We start from the raw sequence: 23,038 nt of genomic DNA, 5'->3' as shown, positions 1-23,038 counted from the left end.
ACACAGAAGTTAGTGATTCCCAGTATGACTTAGTAGCACCAAATGTGCAAAATGTTGAACTGCAAGATGAAGGAAGCTCTTGGTAATGAAGATTTACATTCTGATTTCAATGAACATTGACCTTTCAGATGACTTCAAAATTCCTTCCACATCACGCCACAATGAGCCACCTATATTAATCAGTGAATTACCAGATGATGGTTATCGTGGAATGGTTTAGATTTTAAATAAAAAGGAAAAAGAATCTTCTTATCACATTTTGCACCAGAGTGAAACCACAGAAACTCCTTTTTATTGCTTTCTGAGTAGTGGAGCTGGTGTGGGCAAATCACATCTTCTAAAAGCCTTGGATCAGGCAGCCCTTAAGTATTTTAACACAAGAGCTGGCAATGATTTTCATCAAATTAAGGTCTTACTAAAGGTTCAACTGGGAAAGCTACTTACAACATTAAAGGTAAAACTATTCACAGTGCATTTGCTATTCCTGCCTATCAGTCATTGAAAAATTACAAACAATATATCTTGTCTTAAATTGACAAAACACCTTGACAACTCACTTTGGAGGTGTCAAATTGATATTCTTGGATGAAATTTGAATATGTTTGCCATACAGCTGAACAATAGGCTTAAAGATAGTAAGGGTTGCAAAGATGATTTTGGTGGTGTTTCTTTTATCACCATTGGTGATTTGTTCCAGTTAGAACCAGTAATGGTGACTACATATTTAAAGACCTCCAAAATTCAGTTTACACAGTTCTTGCTCCGATTCTATGGCAATAGCACTTTTCAATGTTTGAGCTCATTGAGATCATGTGGCAAAGAGATAGCAAGTTGTTTGCAGAACTTTTTAATGGTTAAATATGTGAAGGTAAACACACAGTAAGTGACATTGTAAAACTGAAGGAAAGAGTTGTGTGAGAAGACACAAACAACCCATTTGATGCACCCCACCTATATAAACAAAATGCAAACTAGGGTAGATTAATTTAATGATGAAGTACATAATGTAGCTATAACAAACAAATACAGAATCACAGCACTAGACAGTGTTATTGGAGCTAACTCTTCTGAGGTTTGAAGAAAAATATTAAGACAAAATTAATTTCAAATGACCCAAGAAAAACTGAGGAGTTGGTATTGAACCTCTACCTAAATGCTGAAGGTGAATTCAGCATGTAATGAAAATGTGAACTGAAGATGGCATGACAAATTCATGGTGCTGGGAATATCATCAAATTTGTGCAACTAAATCAGCAAAGCAAACACAGGCATAGTTTGGGTACAGTTTGATCACTCAGATTTTGGTAAAAAAACTAGACATGAGAACAGACATCTCTATACCCAAGGAATTGACCATAGGGCATGGACCCCAGTAAAACCAGTTACCATACAATTTTTTGTTGGTAAAAACAAAGCAACTCAAGTTGTCAGAAAACAGTTTCCATTATGCCCTGCAGCAGCAAAAATAGTTCATTATCACAAGGGGATACTGAAACTAAAATTATTGTCAACTTAAGTACTAAAAGAACCATTCCACCTTTGAAGGCTATATATAACTGATCTCTGGGAGGACAAAATTGTTATCCATGCCACTGTTGAGAAAGATATGGAGTGATTAAGAACAACTGCTAAACTTAAACTTTGTATATCACCACTTAATGGCATAACTAGTTCAATTCTAAGAATCTGTTACCTGAATGCAAGATCACTGCGGAGACACAAGGCATCTGCAAAGACTTAGACTACTCAAGTTCTGATATTTTTTTTCCACATACAAGATTTAGTTCCCAAGATTCTTGTGACAAATATAACATAGTTGGTTAAATAACATCTCTTTTAAAATGACAGTCCACATACATACTGTAGTCTTGGATCAAGACCTTTTGGTGGTACAGCTTTGTTTAGCAAAATCCCATTTTGCCCTGGATATCCCTACTGTCACAATGTACATGGTATTGAAATAACTGGGATTGAAGTCACAATTTGTGAGAACTATACAGTCTTGGGTATTTATTGCTCTCCAAAAATTCCCAGAGGACAACTTTGTCAGGCAGTCTCAGAAGTGTTAGATACCATTTTGACAGAGAACAAGATTATTATTGAAAAACTTAAATGTAAATTGCCTTATTGAGGCAGAAAAGCTACCTTTGTGGAATCTACTATCTAGAGATAAATGTTAGAAACAGTTGATATCAACATACACAACTTACAATAGAACATTAATTGATGATATATATACAAACATCTCACTTAAATATACAAGCAGGTGTTTTAGAGACTTCACAGATCATAAACGCAATATGGGCCTCATTTCTTAGTGCTATTAACTGATTATTTTTTATGGAAAATTCAAACAGATTTAAAGACAAAAAAAAAAAGAAATTTACCCCGTAGTGATTCAAAGAATGCTAATAAACTCAGTCAGCCAGAGTCTTGGTCACAAGGCAAGGCTGTACATTACTGTCAAATGAAAATTAGCCAATTAACATACATGTATAGATTCATATTTGAAACAGACCACACAAATGACAGGGTTACTTTCATTTAATTAGAAATCAGCAGTAATAGTACTAATAGCAATAATAATTAGAGCAATAATTTTCATAATAATAAAGTAAACAAACTGTCTTTCATTTGATAGCTATTAAAGAAGTGGCTTGTGAAATGTGAGTCATTATCCAGTATCACCAGTTGTTACAAATTATTTTACTAAATCCATTTAGTAGACCTGTTTTTCATAGGACTATCATTGTAGTACGGTTACAATTTCAAAATTCATGTTCCTTTTTTCCCCTTCTCTTCAAACAGACTTCATTCAAAGGCATCACTTAGAGAGGACATGTGTACATGACAACAGCACCGTCTTACAGTTCTCCTGCGATGAAGAATACAGCTTACTGAACAGTCTCTCAAGATTACATCAAGTTACTTCTGTCAAGTAACCACGGCAAAACAACATACTGCACAATGCATGTTACTTCAACTACAAAGTTATTAACTTGGATCACTTTAATCTGCATTTTTATTTCATACGGATATTACATGATATGGATATTTTATTTTATACGGATTCCATGAACGACTTCATGATGCAAACCTGAGCTTTAAGAAGTTCTTGGACAACACTGGAGTCTATCTCCCGCCATATTTCGCATTGTTGTTTAGTTCTTGCCATTAACTTGGATGACGTGACACATTGTGCACGCTGCCGTTTAGCCTGCTTCATAATGTTCCGCTTCGTAGGCACGCTGTTGGTTAGTTCACCTCGTTGTTACACGGTTGGCGCATATATTTAACGCGGCTCTTTTTTTGCCCGCTCGTTCTTTTTATGTATGTCTCTTGCCTTCGGTCAATAAACGTCTTCTCTTGCTCGGAATTTCGGCTCAACTTATTGGCATCCGGCAGACGCGATTGTGACTTTCGTCAACTTCTGCAGATGGTGAGCTTTCTTTCGAGTTTTTCGTTTATCGGGCATCGTAAGGGAGTTAGAATTGGAGTAATATTGTTAAATTTATCACATTCACAAATGCACTTTCAATACGATCCTCGCAAGCTTTAAAATTGAGAGAATTCAATTATAAACAACAGGTTAATCGTAACACTCTTCGTTTGCTGCAGCAACGGAAACAACAAGATCTCAAACATTTAAATATCCGCCCTGTACAACATATTAAAGAAAAGCAGCGTGTTAATCGGAGCTCTTTTCAGAACTCATAGAATCCTCGGTCAATACGGAAAGAGGTGTGGGTACAAACACGAGACGTAGTCGAGTGTTTTTCTCCCTTCTTGAGAAAAAATGAAATATATTTGTAGCGCGGCAGTTTAAATTTAACACTTGCCTGAAGTTTTTAGTCTTGGTGTTCAGTGAATTGTTCTAAGTGAAATTCGGCCGAATTAAAGCTTATACCTAGAAACTTGCAAGTTTCTTCACGTGATAAATTAGGGAACAAAATGCTCGAGGCGTGTGTTTTATGAATGGAAGATTGCTGGATTCAAAGGAACATGAAAATTGCTCGGGATGATAGCGCCGTAAAACTCGACTGCAGTGACTGATGTGGCCTTCCACTTAACGCATCAGAAAGGATATCAGGGCAAGCTCTTAGTTGTTCACTCGAAGAGTAGACGATGTAATTTCTGAGGCTTGCTTCACTGCGATGACCAGAGATGGCCATGATGAGCTAGTCGAGATGGACCCCAGTATGGCCGCAGTCGCTCAGATCTCATAAATTTTAACAGTTATGCCAGTTTAGGTTTTTTTTTATCGACTCGTGAATAAATTACACAACCCGCACGGATCGCACAAATCGACATGTCAGTTTTACGAATCGTTATGATCCGTGATTTTGGACAATCCTCTAAGCTGCCGCGAAAGATTAAATAATATCAATCAATATCAACGATCATTTAAAATTAGTAAACCAAGTTTACGTCGAAATTTCCAACCAAATAAAATAGAACAATTACCGAGTCACGTGATGATTAATGCGCCCGAAACCTATTTTATTCCCTAAAACGTATAAGGCAACTAATACGCAAATAAAATTGGAAAAGATTAAAATAACCAAACCGCACGACTCGTAAGGTAACCGCATGTTAAGGAAGTGAGCCCACTTCACAAGATTTTTGACCCATATTATTAACTCGGCATCGGTTCAATAAAATAAAATGTCAAATTTCTATTTTTTTAGGTACAATGGGGCACACGTGAATTCATTATGGACTGCCACATATAGAAATAAACTCTTATAATTTCCAACTGCCTTTAATTCATTTCATGAGAAAAATCTTAGCCAAAAACAAGGTAATTTCTGTAATTAACGCTAAGTCAATGCTCTCAAAAAATGTGGAACGTTGACTTGTCGATAATACATGGCACTGGTAACAACGCACGATGAATTAATTATTGCAGTTTTCGACGAGACTGATGATTCCAGACCTGAGGCTGATCGTTGTAAAAACAAGCTCCAATGTTTGATTTTGATTTCCTTAGCGCGGAAAAGTGTCTTAAAACAACAAACAGCGTGAGATGCATGTTGTGAATATGATGAAAAAAATATGACAACGAGAATGCTTTCCAAACTCTTAAAAGAAAATTGCGGTAGGACAGAATTCATTTTAAATACCTGCTTGCCTGGAACTCAGAGTTTAGATCATCAAAAATACCACATCATGTCATGGACACCGGAACAGGTTATATAAGTTAAATGTTGGTCATTTTTCTGCAAAGTTTATGGCCAGTAAAGAAAATACAGCAATGTTTGGCGTGAAATATTAATAGAAATGCCTCCAAAGCAACATGACAGAAAGATTCGTTCCACAGAAATAAAGGTCACAGCCGTTCACAAAAAAATTCTCTAATCACACGCAACGAAACAAGCACAATCAGTGTAATGTGTTCTGATCGACGGAGCCGGACAGCCCAAGGCAGTTCAGGAGCACGTATCGTCCTTTCCTTCATAGCAAACAAAACAGGCTGATGACATTATTCTTGAAGAAAACAATCAGGTCGTAACTGATAAGTGTGAAATTGCCGAGCTTTTAAATCGACGTTTTATTAAGATCACGGAGAGTGTGACGGCGGTGAGCGAAGAGGAGTGCGGTAAGAATTTTGTAAACCAGCCAAGTATTATAGCAATACTACAACGTAATACACCGATTTCAATAAAATGGCTGCCGCTCAGCCGAAGAATGGGGTAAGCACTGAAACGATGTATTTTAGGACTCGGCGGGCCTTACAGATAGGACTTCGCTGTCAAACATACACTATTGTGTTCCTCATTCATTGTACTTAAAAAGTAACTACTGGGCCCAACGGAGAAAAACTTGGTTTCTTTAGCTTCCCAAAAGAAACGTCACTTAAAAAGGTCTGACTTATTAAAATCAGAGGAGACCCTAGGAAAAATTTTAACTTGAACGACAACACGAAAGTATGTTCACTCCATTTCGAACTGTGCGAAATCGAAAAATGTTTTGGTGGAGAAATGTCTTTAAAAAGACGTAAGGAAATCTTTCCTACGAAGTTAGCTGGCCGCGTACTTCACCAAGAAAGCGACCAGCTCCTTCTCTGAGGACGGATCCAGTAGTAAATGAGCGTCTGAAAAGAAATCTGGACACCGACTCAACAACAACAAATAGCGCTATCGAGGAGAGCATTTCCGCTAGTGCTGTTGAGGACATTAGGGACCTTCAGATCCGACTACGACTTCGAGTGCGAGAACGAGATTACCAAAGTGCAACTAGCACGCATGCGCGAAAGCGTGAGCATGTCACGCAAACTCGTTCTGTCTTCAAAATCTCGCTGCCGTCCTTTTAAGAACTAAGAGATTTTCAAGAAAACTCGCTCCCCGAGTACGACTGAGTTCAGGCGGGTTTAAAGGTTAGTCTCTATAGCTGCTTTTACAAGTTTCAAGCGACTCATACATGCACAAAGTCTACATTAAACAGTTACTAACAAATTGTTATGTTTGCAAGTTAGAAATTGCTTTTCAGGAACTGTGCTGTACTTTAAGTTCAAAGTCATGTGACGCGAGTCAAGTCAAAGCGATCGTATGACTAGTAGGGAAAGGACGGATTTTTCTCGTTCACCGTTTCGAAAAGCAACGAAAACTCGACTTCATCGGTGATATTCTCCGTGAACATAAATGCTAGAGCATCTTGTGTGGTTTGTCTGCTAAACATTTCCACGACCGACAAAATGTCGCCACTCCGTACTCACAACAACTACTGAAACATTTTTGTTACGAGCTTACGACGGCGACGACCGTGTTTACGACAACTAAGCCCCAGGACTCCCGCGCGCAAAAATCGTACTCGTACTCGTACCCGTACTCGGATCTGAAGGTCCCTATTGAGTTTGAAAGTACTACGACAACAGAATCCTACACGGAAGAAATTAATCAATTAAAACTGGACTTAGAACAACAAAAGAGACAAATAACCACTTTGTGTAAGGAAAACGACGATGCCTTAAGAGAAATCAAGCGTTAAAACACCACGCCGAGCTTAATGAACTCAGCGAACTTTTGTCAGGTTTCTCTTCGTGAATATTTGGTTTGGGTCTGGATCAATGATATTCGTATCTTTTCCTTGGGAAATATAGTCTTCCACACTAAAAATAACCGAAAAATCCGGCCTAAACAACAGACTTTGTTGACAAGCTATCGAAGTTCAAACAATAGGGGCTACAAAAACTCTAGCTCACTGTTTTACTAGTTGTGCTTTTGTAGTCAAACCTTTTGCACGATCACCCCGACACTAAAGCCAAAATCTTAATTCATAAATTTTCCTCAGAGATGGCTTTCGACCTTCTAAACGAGCACCAGGAATATCACACTCGTATGGTTTCACAGAAAACGCCATGGTTTCATCCTAAAACGCCTCGTTCTCGTGGTCGCCCAATACTTTGTCCGACCGGAAGCCATTTTATTGAAATCGGTGTATAGCAACGCAAGTTTCTAGTTCCACCACACTAATCAAATACAGATCGAAAGCCTGCTATTGGAATTCAATTGTCGCAAATGGTGTGGCCATGACATGATGACACCTAGGCTTGTGAAGGATTCGGCGGCTGTGTTATCTAAACCTATTGCAAGCATTTTAAACTCGTCCATTGACCACGGTGTGTATCCGAGCGAGTGGAAAAAAAGGTCAGGTAACACTCTTGTTTAAAAAAGGCGATGAATTCAACAAGACCAACTATAGGCCCGTTACAGTCCTAACAGTTCTCAACAATGTATACGAAAGGCTGCTGATGGTACAAATGAAAGAGTTTTATCGCCCCATCTTATCTGATCTCATCAGTTCTTATAGGAAGTTCTATAGTTGTGAGACAGCCCTGTTACGTCTGACAGAGGATTGGAGGAGCATGCGCGATAGGGGAGAATTGGTTGGTATGGTGTCCATGGATCTTTCTAAAGCGTTTGATCTTATACAGCACGACCTATTGTTGGCAAAACTCAAGGCTTACGTTGTTGGTGAGAAAGGCTGCGCGCTTCTTAAGGATTATCTAACTGGAAGACAGCAGAGAGTAAGAATTGGAGTTACGTACTCCAGGTGGCAGAGCATAGGCCGAGGTGTGTTGAAGTCCTAAATGTAATAACTTTCCTAAATGTACTAAAGTCCTAAACGTAATAACACTTGGTCCTAAATGTAATAAAGTCTTATATGTAATAACCTTTGGTCCTAAATGTAATAAGCCTCTAATGCAATCGTTGGACTGCGCTAGTGCATTGGTGTTATAGCGGACATCCCACCTTAAGGTGTTGAAGTGACAGCTGTTGCACCGAAATATCCTCTGACCATTATTCATGTCACATTGCGGGCTCGCTGATATCAACCAGTATCTTTTTACTTACTGGTCGCAAGTCGAGTAGCATTGGCTGGGCTGACGACCGTTACTGACAGCTTCTAATGACAGCTGGCAAAACAGTGAGTACGCTGACCAATACCTCCATATATCACTGGTTCAGACTCTTAAGTACAATAGATTTTGGAAAAATGTGATAACGGTATACTTGTGTGATCAGTGATGGAGGTACAAGTCATAAACCAAATTAAAAACTTGGACAAGGAAGTCTGCAAATTTGTAGGTCGGACATTTTGCGGGCTTGGATATGAATTTTTTGTCTTTACTTTTTAGACCAGACCTTGTTAGCATGCACATTTTGTTTCCTAATTCGGATCCTGACCGGCTCTCCAGAAAGTTATTGTTTTCAAATTGTCGAATATTTTCGTGGTTATGTGAAATTCTATACTCAGTGACTTACATTTAACAGGTGTAAATGAAAAGAAGCTGCTGACCAGCACATTCAAAAGGGTTATCTATGTCAAAGGTTGTTAATAATGTACCGATCTCCAAAAACTCACGCACAAATTTGTGCTTCTGCTTTCTCTGAGATGTGAGTAAAACTAATCGTGTGAGCCGTTTTCTAATGGTCTACTAATTGGTTTAAAGAAAAAGAAAAGGAAACATGGTTTGCTGGACGCACTGATCTCCTTAACGATCAAGCATTAGATAAAAGAGCATAACCTGACTCTGAAACGGACTTTTCTTCAACTTAATCGGCACTATGAGAGTGACGTGCTCGTAAAGAGCAGAACTTTTCCGTTTCAAATTAGCTGGCAGTAACACAAAAGATTTTCCCATTAACGTTGTACAGTATTGACTGGTTAAACTTACTTTGAAAAGATTCTTGAGTTCGTATGATTGGTGATGATAAAAATAATAATAAGTGCGACAAACCTTTTTACGAGCCTGTGAAATATTTCCGAAAGTTTTCTTTGAGATGCGCATCGAATGTAGTACGCTAATACTTGAATTGATTTAACATAAGACTGAATATTTTAGTCGTTATGGTTTTAGCGTTAGAAGCATTATTACGGGATAGGTCTGTGGGCCATAGAGATCGTGAAAACTCCGGAGGGAATAGGTAACCCTCTGCTTTAGCAGACGACGTCTATGAAGCCCTGCTCAGCCTTGTTGAATACGTGTAGCTGCCGTGCGATACTGGAGAGTCGGCGTAAGGATATCATTCAAAGAACTGAGACCATGGTGATAAGGCACTATATTACGAGGAAGACAAATGTTAAAATCATCAGAGGTGAACAAAGTAGAAGTTCAGAATTTGAAAGGACGAAAGAATCTAGCGTGGAGATGATGGTTTTCTCTCTGTGGGACAATAAAGCCGAAAAGGCATAGCCAACGATGGTGATGAGCTAGTAGATGTTTAGTTTGTTTTATACGTAGACATCGACTTATTTGGGGCGAGAAGGGATGTCGAATGTCACATTGCAATCCTTCTTCTTTGTAATTGCAGTTGCAAGTCTGGGGCCTGGTGATGACTAAGATTAGACGCAGCTGGGGCGGTAGGTGCCGAGCATTCTGACTGTTCAGCATAACTGCACAACAATTGAAACCAGCGGTCAAACGTTGGGCATATGCGAGTGGATCAATCTCGGCAGCCGCGCACAAATTCCCCGCGCAAAATTTTCAACGGAAACATCAAGAATCAACCGCTGTTGCCAAATAACTACAAGAAAATTTATAGAAGTCTGGAAAAGGAATTAAAAGAGGGGAATAGAAAAACTGGAGACTTTTCAAACAAAAAACTTATTCAAATACCTTATCCTACTGTTAAAGGTTAACTATCAATCCGCCTCTGCGCTTCTAAAGCGCAGTGACTTACTCGCTTGTGTGGTTGATCGTAACTTTTGGACAATGTCTGCGACGAAGTCGCAGAAAGCAGTAGAAGGGCTAGACATTCAAAACAAAGAAAAAGTTTAAACGACCCTCTTGGGTTTATTGTGCCACAAAACACAGCTGGCTCTCTTTCTCGATTCTCAAAATAAAAAAGCCATTCTTGATTCCTATTAGAGCAAAGTCTTTTTGCTTTAAGGATAAAATCTAGCTTAACTCGAAGTCATTTACCGTCGTTTCTTTCAATTTTGGCTAATTTTCTCATGCTGAGATTATCATACACAATCAATAAAATACATAATTTCAACCGATCCTGTTTATCTAAAGAAGAATACCTTTCCTACCCTCGAAAAAATCCGTTCAAAATATCAGGAACATAAATTTAGCGGACGTTGCTTATTTACCCCGATGGTGAACCAGTGTCGAAAACGTTTGGTTTTTACTTTTCAAATAAATTTTTGCTTTGTAAACGGCTCACTTTTAAACCCGTGCTAAGATTGAAAGGTTTTAAAGTAATTTTTTTTTTTTTTGATTTCTGTCTGTTTGTTCTGAAGGTCATATTTCAGAGTAACCGGCGCGAATTGTGTAGTAACGCTAGGATGAATTTCTTAATTGAAAAGGGAATTTCCCTTCTTAAGGCACATCACGCTACATTTACTCTTTCTCAAAAACAATAAAAGGACTCGGTCGGAGAGCAACCTCAGTCGTCTTCCTAACACTGAGGACAAGTTTCAGGATGAATTCCGTGATGTACTGGCGCATTTCCGATGTATAAATCACTACGCTAATCAGTCTCATTGTGCGCCGCCAAGAAACTTGAGTTTCAAGGTAGATATATAACAAGACTAACCACTATTTAGATGCATCTTTCTTGACAGAACGAGAAAGATCGCTACATGTATTCGCTTTCTGATCGATTTCCCTTGTTAGTCCCTTTTTAAACACTGTCACAACAGAAAAGCGTAAGCAAATACCTTCACCAAATACCAAGACGATGGCTCATCGTGGAAAACAAGAATATTTTCATACTTTTTCGCACAGCCTAAGAAATATCTCTCAAAGCCTAACTTAAAGTACAGGCAAGGGGTTGCATTTAAGACCATTTAATTAATGAGTTTTAAGACTAAGGAAAGCACCCATACTGCGGGACTTTTCAAAAGCCTTCAGCTGCCAATATTCCTGCGTCACCTCTTTCGATTTCTTCCAACATAATGTCCACCAGAGCTTGTGGTATATTTTAGAAAACACTAACGAGAAATGAAAATAAAGTGTCCTATGTATTGAGAAGAAAATGCAAAGAATACGCCTTTATCTGCTGTCGATTAACGGGTTGTATCCCTAAACATAGGCAATGTTGAAATTTATGTAAATTCTGTTTGGAAACAGTTTCCGCTTCAGTTCTTTCACACGTCCTAGATTGTTCCTTGTCTGAATGGGTAAACAGCACAAGTGGTAATATTAAATTAACTACATCGTTCGTTTACAACTGCTACAATGCTTCCGCAAATTCGGATTTGTCTTCTCATAAATTTCTTTAGGATCCCAAGGTTAAGAGTTTTCAGTTTTCATGTCTTTTAAATCTGACGAGGGGTGACAACTCTAACAAACGCTGTTTCGGAACAAGGCCAAAATTGTTCCGGAAATCTGGAAATTTCTCCAGGAATCGGGAAACTTGGAGATTTTACCGGGAAACACGCGATAATTCCGGGACATTGCAGAAAAATATCGGGACATCGAAGGAATTTTTATTTCACGTTTTTACCTATTACAAGAGGCTGTTAGGGATGCTGACCCCGTTGTGGTTACCGTTGCTTGAAGTGCACGTTATGGAGAAGAAGGAAACAAGAGAAAAAAGATTGATGGAGAGCCGAGGTTGACAGCATGTTGTATTACCGAAGAGAGTCGTGTTTTTCTAACCGATGGTGAAAAGAATCTTATTTACGAAGCAAACATAGCTAATCCACCTACAGTCGAGGTTATATCCAAGACGTTTAAGAACCCGACAGATGTCATCTTCATTCGAGAAAAGCCCCAGCATCTTCTCATTTGTGATAGCCTTGGAATCGGTAGATTTTATTTGTCAAGCAGCAAAACCTCTCGCCCGGTAGTTAAAGATATCGGTCGACCGTTTAAAGCAGCCCTTGTTAGTGAAAGAAAGCAAGTTTGGATTTATGTCTGTGAGAATAAGACAGTTGTCATTTTTAGTCTGGAGGGTGGCAAGACAAAGACCATCGAGCACAAATTTAAAGAACCAACAGGAATAGGCTTCTTGCCAGTCTTAGATGTTGTAGCTGTTTGTGATTCTTCAGAGTGCACGCTCCCTTTTTTTTTGACAAAAACGGGGACCGAGTGTTAGTTGTCAATTGTCCCAAAGAGATATCGCCAATACAGGTATCATCTTTTCAAGGGGTTGGGAGTGCCATTTTCCTTGCATCAAGCGCCAGCATGCTATACAAAATGAAAGTGACACTAAAAGCGAGTAAAGATGGCAGAACCGAATTCGTCAGCTGTATTGGAGGAGTTGGCTGGTCATCGCACACACCCCTCACAGTAATGAAGACGGACCAGCTGCTTCATCAAAGCTTTCATGTGTCAGTAGCCTTTGGAGTGTTGGGTCGGCGTGTTTTATTGCTGATGGTGGCAAGATTCGTCTTTTCACACCAACGCAAGAGTTTCAGAATTGGATGGAGACCCTCCGCAAAGGCAACAAAGCTTACGGTTTAACTGAAAAGAGACTTGGAGAAATTTATAAATGTAAGGTCAGAGCTATGGATTACCCGTCAAAGATTAAAAGGCCGTTTACACGGCAGAAAAATCGGGTACGGACGTCTCAAAAAAGGAGTGCGGATCGCATAATTTTAGCCGTTTACACGGATGATATTTGTCACGGGTCGGACAAACAGAGGCATAAGGACCAAGTTAGCAAGGTTGCGTTTACACTGCAGTTTTTGGAGGACCGGACCAATTTCTTGCATGGGACTACAGTATTTGGTACAGCTGTGTGTTGTTATCGAACATGCGTAACTCTTGTTGTTGAAAATAGATTTCGTTACTTATAGATTTCGTTATTCAGTCGCACGTGATTTGAACTGTTGTGTAGTTATTCAAACGGAACACGATGACTTGACTGACATTTGACCTAGGATTTCTACTTCGCACATGTTGTGATAGACTCGAAAAAATAACTCAATGAAAGAAGGAAAGTTCAGTTGGAAATCTGTTGTAAACTGGGGCAGAAAGTCTTCAATTTGTACGAAGATCACCAAGAATAAAGTTTTGTGGAAATCTAGAGGAGTTATTCTTTCCTTTTTTACACTTATAAAAAAAATGGCGACGCGTGATGCTGAGTTATGGGTACGGACCCGTGTTTTCTCTGGTTTTGGAACCATAGACGTCTATGGCCCCAAAACCAGAAAAAACTCGGGTCCGTACCCATAACTGAGCATCACGCGTCGCCATTTTGTTTACAAGAATTAAGCATGTTTGATAACAACACACAGCTGTACCAAACACTTTGGATATATCAACAAAGTTGAAATGGTAAATTAGCCACCGTAATGATTACAAAAGCTGACGTTTCGAGCGTTAGCCCTTCGTCGGAGCGAATAGAGGAATTGTGGGTTGTGTGTGCTTTTAAAGGCAGAAAATGGAGCTACGTTATTGGTGGGAGCATGGCAACGAGAAAAACATGAATAAATTAGTGGAATAAAAAGCGTTCGTTGATCCCTGTGGGATTTAGACTGCCGGTTTGAAAGATTAGCATTTCTTCAAGATTTTTACGGCTTTCCGTGCCGCCACCTAAGTGCAAGGAAAGACCGCAGATTGCCATATGTTGCTTAGAATGATTAGGTAAACTAAAATGTCTAGCGACTGGTTTTGATGTGTCCTTGTCATTCCTTTCCACGTCTCGAAGGTGTTTTCGGAATCGGTCACCTAGTCTTCTGCCTGTTTCGCCGATGTATATCTTTTTGCAATAGGTGCAAGTTATGCAATAGATTACATTGAGGGAGGTGCACGTGAAGTGATCGGTGATCTTAATGGATCGTTTAGGTCCCGATATTTTATCAGTGTTGTGAATGAAAGGACACGTTTTGCATCGTGCACGAGCGCATTTAAAAGTGCCTGGTTGGTCATTAGTCTGAAAAGAACTTCTGACCAAAAGATTGCCTATGTTTTTGTCGCGTTTGAATGAAATGAGCGGAGGCTGCGAAAAGATAGTGCTTGTCTCTGGATCGTTTTGAAGTAATTTAAAGTTTTTAAGAATGATGGATTTAACTGAGTGGTTGTGAGGGTGAAACGCGAGAGTGAATGTAATGCGGTCGGAATCTTCCTTATGCGACGTTTGTAGTGCTGAATGTCGATCAATAAGTTGAGCGCGGTGGTAACCCGCTTGAACGACGGAAACAGGGTACCCACGTTTATCGAAGAACTGGCACATTGACTCTGATTTGTGGTGGAAATCAGAGTCATCACTTCATAAACGACGAAGTCTTAGAAACTGAGAAAAAGGAATGGAATTCTTAACGAGAGATGGATGCGAAGACGAATATAACAAGTAATTATGCGAGTCTGTAGGTTTGTAATACACACTAGTGCATAAACCGTTACCTTCAATTGAAACTTTGACGTCTAAAAAGGATAAAGAATTGTCAGAAATTTCCCAAGTATATCTCAGAGCCGGGTGAAAAGAATTGACTGCGGTTATGAATTTAGTGAGCTCCTCTCTGGTAGAGGAGGTAGCGCCGATACAGTCTTCGATGTAGCGACCGTAGAGTTCAGGTTTGGACCAGTTGTATTGGCTGAAAAATTGATATTCGACAAAACCTACAAAAAGATTGGCATAGCTTGGTCCCATTTTGGTGCCTATGGCTACACCATTGGTTTGTTTGAAGAAGTTCTTTCCGAATGAAAAACAATTGAGTGTGAGCACTAGTTCGGCTAAGAAGGGAAGAGAAGCATACAAGGTCTTCTAAGAGAACATGGTCTTGAAAGTAGACTAAATGAGTTCCAGTTCACTTCTGTTACAACGCTTCGTACAGAAGGCATGTTCGGAGTATAGAACCGAGATCAGGTGGTGCCATCTGCACTTGAATTTAAACATCTTTCTTCTCGCAGTGCATTGGAATGTGCAATGAAATCCGCTATGGGGCTTGGATTTAAGAGGAAGAGAGTGACGCGTTATGAACACAGAGATGACTGCCAAATGCCATTGCTCTACGAAAAGCGGAAAGATGATCGTTCTTTTATTAAGAAAAGTTCGCGGGTAAAGAAAGAGGCGTCGGAAATGCGTGACTTTTGCCGTGTGTACGGAAAGGGTGTTAAAGTTAGTGGAGTGAGACAAATCTACAAGCAGAGGCCAGGCTCTCTTCCTTTGTACTGCCGAAAGCCAAAAGCCACGGTGACATTGCACGATCAAGAAACTGCTCCTTTGTTGCAGTGGTTGGACTCTGTGACACAACAAAATGGAGGCAAAAGAGCTGAAAGGGCGAAAGGCAAAGAACCAGGTGTGTCCACTGAGCAATCATCCGAAGCCAATGAGAAAAGTGTAATGGTGGTTGGTCATCGAGTAACCAAAGACGGCGTGGAGTACCTATTGAAGGGCACACAAGAGGCTGACAGTGCCGGAATGTGGATCCCAAGAGAGAATGTCAATCTCGCTCTTGTAGCGGCATACACAAGACGGCAGAGGGCTGCTCGTTGCTCAACGTAGTCAACAGAACACTTCAGGCTTCTTTTACTCGTACACGTTAGCACAACTAATACCTCATTACAGGAAATGAACGATGCATGCTATGCAACGAAAATACCGCCATTTTTAAGGTGTTTTGTTTCTTTGTTGATTAAAATTGAAATGTTTTACTGTAAAGACGCCATAGAGGTTTTGCACAGCAGCCGTGTTGGATGGCAGGAAGAATGAAAATATTTTGCATAAGAAAGAACTCTTTTTTTTCCCATGGGAAAAATAATCTGTTGTTCCTGCCATCCAACATGGCAGCTGTGCAAAACCTCTATTCATAGTTAAAATAATGCTAAACATGCAAAACGTATAATATTTAAGGTTACACAAGTAGTAATAAACGCCTAATCTTAGAATATTATGTAGGGAATTCTAAAAATTTCCGGGAAAGTATTGCAAAAATTCGGGAGGATGGTCCAAATTTCCGGGACGACTTAAATTAAGACCTAGTATTGCTCAAACAGCGTTTGTTAGAGTTTTAAACCCCCGTAAATCTGCATTAGTAAATGGTCAGACATGACAAATGATTTCGTCTCGTCCGTCTCGTCTCCATGTCTAATTGTAAATGTGGGGGTTTTCAGGGAAACGTGATTGCCTGTTTTTAATTGCCGCGATTCGTGATTGTAAAATGTTAAAGGCGTGAACTGTGAATGATATGCCAGTCGCGATGCGTGAAATAAAGATGCTATTTTCCGTTATCCATTCTAACTAAAACGAAAACGCATATTTTTCCGTGAAAAATTACTTGTCGAGAATATAAAATCTTTTCACCAAGTCTGTTCCGTTAAGATGGCCGGATTCGTCAGCGTTCTATTGTTTTAGGATCTGTCAATTTGATGCCAAAAGAATGCACATCAGTACGTACATGAAGGTTTGTAGCCAATGCCTCTTGGCGTACATCTCAAGTAAAAAAGAAAAAAGACCCTGCTTAAAATCAGCGAGAGAGCCCACAATATCCCATGAATTTTGGTCAGAGGATCCTCTGGTGCAACAGTTGTCACTTTAATATCTCAATGTGGATGCACAAGCACAGTTAAACTAATGCATTGGAGGCTTATTAGATTTAGGACCAAATGTTATTACATTTAGGACTTTATTACATTTAGGACCAAGTGTTATTACATTTAGGACTTTATTACATTTAGCAAAGTAATTATGTTTAGGACTTCAACAAGGTGTTCCTCAGGGGAGTGTCCTAGGACCAATGCTCTTTAATGTCTTCATTAACGATCTGTTTTATCATGTTACGCAAGCCAAGCTGAATGTATATGCTGATGACCACCAAGTGTACTACTCAAACACTGATCCAGTTATATTGGAAAAATGTGTTTGTAGTGAAGTAGCTAAGGCAAGTCAATGGTACAAAAATAACGCTATGAAAGTTAACGTATCTAAACACAAAGCGCTTATTTTGGGATAAACTGATCACAATTTCTCTTTCCGAACTAAACCTTCTCTAAACGTTTTTGGTGTGAATATTGATAACAGGCTCTCTTTCGGCAAACATGTATCCACTATATATAAAAAGATTAACATTCAATTTAAAGTTAGGCTAAGATTCCGAAAACTCATCGCCAGAGACACTCTATTAAAGTTGTATAAGGCCTTCATCCTGCCGCATTTTTATTACTGTTTCTCTGTGTGGCACTTTTGCGGCACCCGCAATTCTGGCACAGTGGAGGCCTAAAACAAGCGGATTTTAAGGTTTCTTTAACAAGATTATGAATCCTCGTATAATACGTTACTGAATAAGGTCAACCTAAAATCTCTTCAAGTCAGACGCCTACAGAATTTTCCAATCATATAGTACAAGAGTTTACTTTTTACTAACTATCCAGGATATTTAAATGATATGTTTACGTTTAGATCTACGTCCTATAACTTATGTGGTAATTACATCTTGCCCCTTCCAAAACCTAAGACTGCAACATATGGCTTTCACTCTTTCTCTTACTTAGCCGCTAACTTAATTATGGAACTCTCTCCCGGACACCTTTAGAACTTCCAATTTTCCAGACTTTCGGCGCCAAATACTCCAGTATGACTCCTTTGTGTAGCTATACTGAGTTTAGTAGAATAATAATGTTTAAATAATGTTAATATGTAAGTATTTATCATCATTAATGTATTATTATTCCTTTATTCTAGTTTAGCTTATTCCTTTTACTTAATTCTAATCACTCGAAGATATTAGCTTACAACTACTCTTAAATTCGAGGTAAATAAGGTTTATGTATGTATGTCTGAAATATGAATACATTACACCGGCTCTCACAGACCTACACTTGCTTCCTCTATCGTTCAAAGTTCAAATTCAAATTTTCTTTTTTCTGATTTAATTCTCTTAAATCTGCCTCCAACTATGCTCATCGGTAGTCTACAAAATCTCTTCTGTTCTTTCCCAAGGTCACCTGCTCTATACTTGGGGATCGTGCTTTTGCTCATGCTACTCCTACCTTATGGCACTCGTTGCCGTTAGCAATCAGATCCTGTAGCAGCCTAGCTACTACTAAAAAGGAACCAGAAACACTCCTTTTTAAGGAAGCGTTCAGTACTAGTTTATAATACATCCCCCCTCTCCTCCTCGCTTTCTTAAATACAAATAAAACCTGTTTCTATTGCCACTTTATTTATAAATTTTTAAGCTTCAACTACTTCTGAATCAGTACAAGCTAATAGTTTGCTAATAAGTTACCACTCCTGTGAAGTACCCTCACTCCGAAAAGCTCCCCTTTTATCGGCCGATGATTTTGAAGAAGCGCCCGAGCGCTTATTCGAGGAAATACGCTAAAACGAATTGGTTGATTAGGTTTGACGGAAAATGTTTTTAATTGAAAATCAAGTGAGACTCGCCATGCAACTTATGAAGATAAGATTCTCGGATAGAAGTATTACATTTACAAATAATTGAAGACTTCTCTGAATATTTGCGAAGTAGTTTGACGCATTTATATACGCTCAAGAATTTCAGTAATTATGCCGTAATCACGCTCGATCCTCAGCCTACGGCATTATACCCAAGATTATGCCGGTATAATTTATCTGAGCCTATCAGTGACCGTCAAATAGCCTCAATTGAGGTCTTTCAGATCTCACTATTCTCACTGCTCGTCAGCTCTAGATCTGGATCTCGAGGACTCTCTGGATCTGCTTTAGCAAATCGGACTGCCATCGTCTATAAAGTAACTCATGAAATTAAGAAGGTCGTCGATTTGAGTTTCAATTTACTCTAAAAAGCAATAGTTTGGATTTCTTTCCAATCAAATATTATTAATAAAATCAAGCGAGCCGTGGAAACTGTTATCGGGTTCTTTATCGAATTCAAGTAATGTTTCGCTTAAGCTATCAATCACGCTCTTATGATAACGCTGTAAAGATATTTTGGGAAGATACATCAGCGAATCAGGGGTGTATCGGAGGAAAATTACTTTTGTGCTGAACTATAAATCATCTAAGTTGATCGTCTCTCACCGTTAATAACTGTGCAAAGGTAGTTTGTTGCCCCTTTGGGTTATTTTCTCCATCTCGGAAATGATTTTACCCGGCACCAATTTTAATTTGACTCCCTATCAAGGAGACTTTTTGTAACTGTGATAAAAGCGATGTTCACATTTCCCATGTAGTGCACCTTTTCGTGTGGCCAATTGAAGTCATTTAAGCTAAGAGGCATTTTCCACTATTGTATATAGAGTTTTCAAGTTCCGGAATCAAAACCTTTATAGTGAACTTGAATCATTTTAAAGGCTTACATCGTTCTAGAAAGATTTTTAAGAAAAAGTCTCAACAGTATTGCGTAAATGGTTTGACGCAGCTACGCATAAGAGCTTCAGTTATTATGCCGGAATTTTGCTCGTTCTTCCGATTACTGCATTATACCCAAAATTATACCAGCATAATTATCTAAGCAGTGACCGCCAAACGACTTCAGTTAAGGTCTTTCAGATCTCCCCTTTTATACTGTTCGTCACAAACAGCTCTGCATTTCGAGGACTCTTTGAATCTGAAGAATGGAAGGCCAGTCTCCAAATATTTCCAAATTTACTTAATTAGAAGTCATTCTCAGTATTACAATTTTTCGTCCGCTCACATACTCTGAAAAAGTGAAATGGCTTATTTCATTCAAAATGTTAGGACATACACCATCTTTTCCTCTTTAGAATGTTTCTTCGCCTAGTGTAAGAGAGAATCACCCAGACTGGTTGTATATCATCCCCTCCGCGAATGGAGTGACAAGTGACTCTGGGATACTAAAAGAAACGTCATTGTATCTGATTTTTTTTTCATTTAACTCAGCCCTAAGCTAGTCTCCAAAACCGAAACAGTCATTCCAAACAAATTTCAAGAGTCAGCGAGTATCTTTTTGCAGGATTGCTGATTTGAGCAAACAAGAGGCTCCTACTAACATCTCGGTAAGGAAGGATGTCAATCAGCCACAGTGTAATAAACAGGCGTCAGTGTATCATAAAGGAAACCAGAGTTGCCGTTCAGTGGATTCTCCATTCTGTAACCTCAAACTGAATCGCTTCCATCCGATTGTGTTGCTAGATCAATGGCGATCACTAAAAGAGTGAGAGACGCTTGCACAAACTTAATTAAATGACATACTCTGATCTTTGAGGCCTTGCCTAATATTTCAGTGGATGTCCCTGTCAGATTATATTCGCACCGCACCCGAGCTATTTCTGAGATAGCGATCATGATGGGAAAGGAATTCACTAGACTTAAATAGCTAGAGATCACTCAAACAACTGAATCAATTCACCTTTTTTTTCGCTTTTAGAACTGTCAAGTAAAGTAAGTTTTGAAATTCATGAGGTCGTCGATTTGAGGTTCCATTTAACTTAAGACTGAAGCAGTTAGTTGGTATTCGTTCCAATCTAAATGGTTTTTAATTGAACGAAGAACGATATAGTAAAGGCAGCTTGAAAGTGTCATGCGGGGTAAGTACTAGGAAGAATTTTTTTATGATTTCAAGATAAAACTTGCCATTTGGGAGCCTCAAATACCTCGTCTATAATGGATGGGTTATTCTCTTTCCAAAAGTACAGTAGCACTATTAGCTTTTCTTGCCTTTAAATGGTGCAAGTTTGGCTTGGCCCAAAGAATAACTATCTCTTTTCAGAACTTAAGTATTTCTTCCTATCGGTTGCGTTTTATCTATTTTAACAATGAAGTATTTTCTCTGATATTAGTTAAGATGTTGAAGTACATCATGTATAGAAATTGAGGATTAAATCTAAAATTCTAAAATGTCGACTGTTTTATATTTGCTAGGAGAGGTGAGAATGGAATGCGCCGATGTAACCACATTGGAGGAATTATATTTGCCATAGAGGATTTCAACCGCTCTGGCCTGAGAGAAAAGGACCAACCAGTATCATGCACATCAAAGTTATGCAGCTGGAATGTTCCCAGGAATATGAAAGTGGAACCAAGTCCAATTGAAAAGATAGTATTTCAGAAAATAAGATATGGCAAAGCCACAACATCGAGTGCCAAGATCACAAGTTATGACCCACGTGCCCCAGCAGATAGGGATGTAGACACTCAAGCCTTGGCATTAATAGGAGAAAAACTGTCTGACTGTTTACAAAGCAGCAGCTATTTTCTCTTTCACAATAGTAAACCATCAGATTCTTTTTCAATTCAAATTGAGAGTATCTGCGAGTCCATGAGTCTATTCCCAATGATGCAACTGATGTAAATGAGCTTGAGCATGCTAAAGTTTGTTACTAAGATGTTCAATTCAATGATGACTATAACATTAATAGCAAAGCATTTAAGCAAATCATTGACTGTTGTGTTGAAGGACAAGAAATATCTGAAGAGGAAATGAAATAAATTGAAAGGGAAACTAGAGGTCAGAATGAGAACAATGCATGAAAAAAGTTACGAGAAACCGTTGTAACTGCTTCCAACTTTAAGAAAGCTATTATTAGAAGGAAAGAGCCAGACCTCCTTCTGAAAGATATAATGTACATAAAAGAAAAACAAGAAGTTGTTCCATCACTTGACTATGGGATACAACATGAAAAGGATGCTGTGTACTGCTATGTTGCTCTTCATCATTTAGCAGGCAATACCAAGCTTACAGTGACTGAAGTGGGTACATATATATCCAAGAAAACACCAGGTCTAGGAGCCAGCTTAGACAGACTGGTGTATGATCTCTCCTCCACAAATGGAACAGAAGGAAGACTTGAAGTTAAATGTTAAAGTTAATTGGATTTGATTTAGTTTTCTGCTTGTATTCTTTACTGCAGTAAATTTGTATTTCAATTTATTGTGATATGCAATTGAAGGGTAAAAATTAATGTTTTATAGGAAATTGTATAAGCTTCAAGAATATCTGCTGTAAAATTAATGAATTATAAATTAAAACACAAAATAAAAAAAATTGTGGTATATTGCAAGTAGTGACTTTTTAAACATCTAAAATGGCACTTTTCTTTCAAAAACCAAACCCATAAGTATAATTCTTAAAAATTAAGGTTTTATTTTAAAAAATAATTTTTCCTAGTAAATTCCTAAGAATTTCTCAAGGATCAAGAATCTATTTTTTTATGTAAATTCTACCTGTAATCATTCCTAGGAATTTCCTAAGAAATTCTTAGGAACCTAGTAATGTTTGTTCACACCTCTAGAGAGCTTAAATGTTTTTAGGGAAATTCCACTGACTCCTAAGAAATTCCTAGGAAATCCTAGGAATCCTAGAAAGCTAGGAAACCATTTTGCAAGGGTAGTGTCTTCTTCTTTGGTAATGCTTAATTATAAAGGATTCAGATGTGACAACATTTTTACAAGTGTTTCACAGCTAGATGTACTTTTGAATTACACAAGTCATGGGAATGTTTGAAACCTCCAAATCAACAATACTGCATACTTTTTGTGTCTACTGAGTGGCAGGTTAGACTACTTTGAATCATCCACTTGCAGGAAGTTTGGCTTGGGGTACTACATCATGTTTGTGGTGAGCATAAATGGTCAGAAGGTGAATGCAGGCATTCCCCAGAGGAGACACCATCAAATGGAAAGACCTACCTGAAGAAATCTTCAAAAGCTTTGGCAGCTTTAAGAAAAGGGATCGTTGATAAAAAGTGGCTTAG

Source organism: Stylophora pistillata, chromosome 1 (assembly GCF_964205215.1).
Source record: "Stylophora pistillata chromosome 1, jaStyPist1.2, whole genome shotgun sequence".
NCBI lineage: Eukaryota > Metazoa > Cnidaria > Anthozoa > Scleractinia > Pocilloporidae > Stylophora > Stylophora pistillata.
The sequence above is the reverse complement of the archived record's forward strand: the minus strand, read 5'-3'. Positions refer to the sequence as shown.